Genomic DNA, 6,222 nt, shown 5'->3' with positions numbered 1-6,222 from the left:
CTGAGAGAAGAAAACTAGGGATGCTAAGAACAGACAGAAGAGGCAGGGATTTTACTTCCACATATTATATTTGAGGTTCTGGTGGAAAGTCCAAATGGAGATGTTCAGCTGGAAGCGAAGTTACTGCTGGTACTGGTGTGAGAAACTGTGTTGAAGAGTATGAATTTTGGTGTCCTGTAGCTTTAGGGTCAGGAGTCTTGGTGTGGTGCTGTGGGTTAATGCACTGGACTGCAAAGTCAGTTTGAACTGCAAAGTTGGTAGTTCAAGCTCACCAGCCGCTCCTAGGAAAACCTATACAGGGTAGCTATGGGTCAGAACCAACCCAATGGCACTTAGCAACAACAACAGCCTAAGGCCAAACCCTGGCTCTAGATCTAGTGCAAGTTAGTAACCTCCCCAGGTCTCCATGATGTCATCTGTAAAATGAGGATAGCAACCATATTATTATCACCAGCATTGGTGTGAAAAATAGATGAAGGAACATATGTTCCGTTCTGAGCACAGTGCCTGAAACACAAACAGCCTTCAGTAAGCAGTATGTTATTATTTCTGATGAACCCATTCCCTTCATTTCAGTGATCAACACAATTCTTAACACTGTACCACAGTTGTACCCCTGCCCACTTAGGGTTCTTGCTTGGGCTTGGCGTTCAGCCCTCTTGCTTTGCTCTGTCGTCTAGCATCTGGACCACCTGGGCTGTTCGCTTCATCCTGTTCATGAGCCATTGTTGGCCCTTACACTTCCTTCCGACATGCCCAGCCTTGATCTGAGCCTTGATAAATAATACCATGTTCCCCTAACCAACCTCAGTCACAGACCCTACCCCTGAATCCACGATATACTGCTGCCTGGTGGGGTGATTAGTTTTCTAATCTGGGGTCAAAATGAGGGGAAATGGGCCCATGTCTCAGCCAGAAGGGTTTGACTTTGAGTCTTTGACACTGTATTTCCTCACTATAAAAGTTGTGAAACATTGGGATAATGTTACAGCTTCACTACCCCCTCCTTTGTGCTCCCACAGCACTTTGTCCATCTCTTTATGGCAGAATTTATCACGTTGTGTTAGAGTTGGTTGTTTCTATGGCTGCCTCTCTGCTGGGTCATGGACTCCTCCAGGGCAGGGACCAAACTCTATTCATCTTTGTTTCCCCGGGCCTACCATAGATGTTCAATAAATACTGAAAGTTAACAACAGCTTACATCTGTATAGAGCCCCATGTTTTCGCAAAGGCCACTAAGGGAGCTGGTGGAATCTGGCTCCAGAATGTGACGCTATAATTTTTCTCTTGTTCAATGCATCTTAAAGGAGTGCAGCCATCAAAATGAGAAGGAATAACAGTACCACATACCAGTTTAAAGCAGCAGTTCCCAGAATCTGGGATTTTGCTAACCAGTTTTTTTAAATAATGTTTTAATGGGAAGTAGCAACATGACATTTCCAAGTCATTATTTAACCAACTCGGGCACATTAAAGGAACCCTGATGGCACAGTAGGTTAAGTGTTGGATTGCTAACCAAAAGGTTGGTAGTCTGAATCCACCAGCCACTCCATGAGAGAAAGAGGAGGCACAGTGCTTCCGTGAAGATTTATAACCTCAGGAAAACCCTATGGGACAGTTCTGCACTGTTCTAGAATCATTATGAGTCTAAATCCACTTAATGGCATTGAGTTTGAGTTTGAGACACATTAAAGGAAAAAAATTACTCTACAAAAGAAAGAAAAATTTTAGCCCCGCCTTCCCCCCCTCAAAAAGAAAAGAAGAAAGTGGCAAAAACATAAATCCAAAATAAAGGAAAACCCAAACCCACAGCTGTTGTTGACTCAGTAACTCATAACAACATATGTGTACAGAGTATAAATAACTATTCATAGTGTTTTCTTAGCTGTAATCTTTATGGAAGACTCCTGGTGTGGCACTGTGGGTTAATGCACTGGACTGCAAGGTCAGTTTGAACCGCAAGGTCAGCAGTTCAAACTCACCAGCTGCTCCTTGGAAACCCTATACAGGGTGGCTATGAGGCAACAGCACTTAACAACAACAATCTTTATGGAAGCAGGCTAGCAGCTCTTTCTTCTGTTGCACCTCTGGGTGGGTTCAAACTGCTAAGCTTGTTAGTACTCAAGTACAAACCATCTGGGTTGCCCAGTAATCTCAGAATAAAAGAGAGCCTTTTACATGAAGAGATTTCACTGTACGGAAAAACTCAGCAACCACAGCTTGTTTATTTCCTCATTTTACCAAGGACAGGTAATTTGACACCTATGTACCAATTCAGGTTCCTGCATGGTTTATCAGACTACAATGTTCTTTGTTGTTGTTGTTGTTGTTAGGTGCCATCAAGTTGGTACTGACTCATAGTGACCTTATGCACAGCAGAACAAAACACTGCCCGATCCTGGGCCAACCTCACTATTGTTGCCACACTTAAGCCCATTGATGCTGCCACTCTGCCAATCCATCTCGCTGGGGGTCTTCCTCTTTTTCTCTGACCCTCCACCTTACCAAACATGATATCCTTCTCCAGTGACTGGTCCCTCCTGACAATATGTCTGAAGTAGGAAAAACGAAGTTTGGACATCCTGGCCTCCAAGGAGCATTCTGGTTGCACTTTTTCCACACAGATCAGTTTGTTCTTTTGGCAGCCCATGGCACTTTCAATATTCTCCCCCAACACCATAACTCAAAAGCATCAATTCTTCTACGGTCTTCCTTATTCACTGTCCACTTTTCTCATGCATATGAGGTTATATTGAAAACACCATGCCTTGGGTCAGGCGTACCTTAGTCTTCAAGCTGACAGCTTTCCTCTTCAACACTTTAAAAAGGTCTTGTGCAGCAGATTTGCCTAATGCAAGATGTTGTTTGATTTCTTGATTGCTGCTTCCATGAGTGTTGATAGTTGATCCAAGAAGAATGTTCTTAGAGGTCTGAAATTCCCTTAGTAGAATTTTTCATTTAATTTTTCTACATGACAATAATCTCAGGTGTGTAGGGAAAGCCTGTTTTGAATCATCTTGCTGGTACCTTACAACTGAGCCGTCCTGGAATGACCATACCTGCTTCTGCCTTTCTAGGGTATGTGCTCCACATGTGAAGGTCTCACAGAACTTTACAATTAAGAAAACTAGTGGAAGAATTGTGGAGCACAGTGGTTCTGTAGACTGTGTACCACAAGGTCAGTGGCTCAAGTCCACCAACTACTCCATGGGCTTTCCATTCCCACAAAGATTAGCAATCTCAGAACCCCTATCTATATAGGGTCAACTATGGTTCAGAACCAATTAAACAGTGGAAGAATTGAGTCATTACAAGACAGTTAAGTCCTGATGTGGCTCTTTACAATAAGCACTGGACTGAGAACCACTAACTGCAAGGTTCGAAGTTCAAATCCACCAGCCGCTCCTAGGAAACCATATATAGAGACTCGCTGTGAGTTGGAACTGACTTGATGGTACTTAACAACAGCAATAATACAGATACACAGTGTTCAAAAGAACTTTTGCCATAATAGTCTGTATTCTACTTGGGCTTGTGTTATTGGTCCCAGTTCATGGCTTGTTGTTGTTGTTGTTGTTGTTGTTAAGTCACTGGAACAATGACTAGTGGGCTCAAACTGCCAACCTTGTGGTCCACAGTCCAGTGTTTATCCTACAGAACCAATGCACTCTCAGCCAAAGTCAGGGCATTCCTTGCAAAACAGAACAAGATGCCGCCAGATCCTGTACCATCCCCATGGCTGGCTGCAGATTGGACCTGTTGTGATCCACAGGATTATTATTGGCTGATTTTTTGGAAGTAGATCACCAAGTCTTTTTTTCATAGTCCATCTTAAGTCTTGAAGCTTTGCTGAAACCTGTTCAGCATCTTAGCAAAACGCCTTCATTGACAGATGTATTGTGGAGCACTTAAGGTGCATTGGCTGGTGGAGCCAGAGATGATGATGTGGAGCAATGGAGCAGCTGGAGACTTTAGATCCAGAGAGGGAGAGCGACTGTGTGCTGAAGACCTGGGGGGCACGGGGGAAGGATTGCACGGAGGGGATTGTAACCATGGCAATGAGACGATATACGATAGAATGAATGTAAAACCAATGTTCTCCCCTGTAAACTATCACATAATTCACAATAAAACATTTTTTTAAAAAAAGGTGCATTGGCTGGGAAACGAATGTGGGTCTCCCACATGAAGCAAGAATTCTATCACTGAAACACCATGCCCTTATTGTATTTATAGTGTAAGCTAATGTGTTGAGAGGAGTCCTAGTGTGGCGCTGTGGATTAATGCACTGGACTGCAAAATCTGTTTGAATCACAAGGTAGGCAGTTCAAGCTTACCAACTGCTCTTCAGAAACCCTATACAGGGTCGCTATGGGTCAGAACTGACTTGATGGCACTTAACAACAACAGCAAAAATAAATAGTGGCTCTGTATAATAAGCATTACACTACACAGCAAACTACAAGGATGGCAGTTCGTGCCCACTGGCCTCTTGTGGAAGAAAGATGACATTGCTCCTGCAAAGAATTACAGCCTCAGAAACCCTGTACTATGAGTCAGAATCAACTTAAAGGCACTTAGCAACAACAATAACAATGTACTGGGTGACCCTTTGTACATAACTATATGCACCAATTTTATACCATAGTATAAAAGAAAATAAGCAACAAAAATTATTTCTGGTCCAGTTTCAACACAATGATAACATTATCTTTAGTAAAAAATATAATGTCATACAACTAACTGATGCCAGATTAAAACTGGCATTTGAAAATTGATTTGCAGCAAAGTCTTTATTTAATATGAGATCTGATTTTCCTAAACAAGCCTTGAAATTATTAATCTTATTGTTACAACTCACTTGCATGTACTATATAGAAATGGTGTGAGCACACACCATTTACCAATACAGATTGATTCTAGGACTGGATCTCAAGCTTTCTGTTTCCACTCTTAACACTGATTAAGGCTTTAGCAAAAGACACTCTGGGTAATACTGTCATTTTGAATAGCACTGATTTTGTCAGGATAAGGAATATGCATCCACCCTTATGTGTGTGACTTGTGTTATAATAAAAACATGTAAGTCAACACCAAGGATACACAAAGATAAATCTTTTTTTAAAAGAGGTCTGGACGTTTCTCAAGTTTGAGAAGCACGCCTCTCATACTCTATTCTTGGAATGCTTCCCCTCGAAGCAGTGGGACAGGTCAAATCAATTAAGTGTTCCTAAAAACAGAGCTTCCCAAATACCATGGCTGCAGAATAACAACATCAAGAGCCAGTCAGCAACTTAGAGTCGCACAACAAGAGGACTGGCCCCGTGGGGGGAGGAGGCACCAAGTTAAAAGCGCCTCTTTCACATCCTGTAATAGGTAGCACTTTCCTTTCAAGCTGCGCCCCCTACCACAATCGTTCAGAATGACATCTCTGCTCCACTGGAGCTGGTGAACTCTCTCCTCTAGCTTCTAGTACAGCTTGCAGCCAAATGATCAGTCTGGCACTCCCATGGGATAGTCATGGGTATATAGATACCTTAAGTTCTATAATACAGTTTGACCTTTTTTATGCTGAGGTAAATATACCACCTGTCACCTCTGCAAAGTCAGTCTTGGCATGTAGCACATCTGGAGTCAGCCTTCTTCCCCTATAAATATAAATCTGAGATTAATGTTGAACAAGGAGGAAGGCTAAGGTATTCTGCCCCTGATTTCCACTTACTGACAATCCCCACTCAGCAGCAGTGTGCAGCTTCTACATCTGGATACTTGAACACTTCTCTGCCAGGAACATGACACTTAGATTTGCCAAAATCAAGCTTCGGAACATCCTGAAGTATATTTTACTTTCATTTGGTGCCTGCCCCCAGTGTGTGGTTGTTCCTCTGTGTGCCCTCCACGAGCAAAATCAGAAGTGACTAAGCAAGTGTTTCGAAGGATTCAGCTGCACAGTGTAAGTGTTGTTGTTTAGTGTCGTCCAGTCGATTCTGACCCATAGCCACCCTGTATAGGGTTTCCAAGGAGCAGCTGGTGAGCTTGAACCACCGACCTTGCAGTTCAAACAGCTTTGCAGTCTGGTGCATTAACCCACAGCGCCACACCAGGACTCCATAGCACAGTGTAAGTAGGGTCATTCATATTAACTACCTGGAGCACATTTTGAGAGTCTCATATTTTCATGTCTTAGCATCTTAGCCACAAGTTTGAGTGTTTCGGGCTGAG

Source organism: Chrysochloris asiatica, unplaced genomic scaffold (assembly GCF_000296735.1).
Source record: "Chrysochloris asiatica unplaced genomic scaffold, ChrAsi1.0 scaffold00067, whole genome shotgun sequence".
NCBI lineage: Eukaryota > Metazoa > Chordata > Mammalia > Afrosoricida > Chrysochloridae > Chrysochloris > Chrysochloris asiatica.
Note: the sequence above shows the minus strand (reverse complement) of the source record.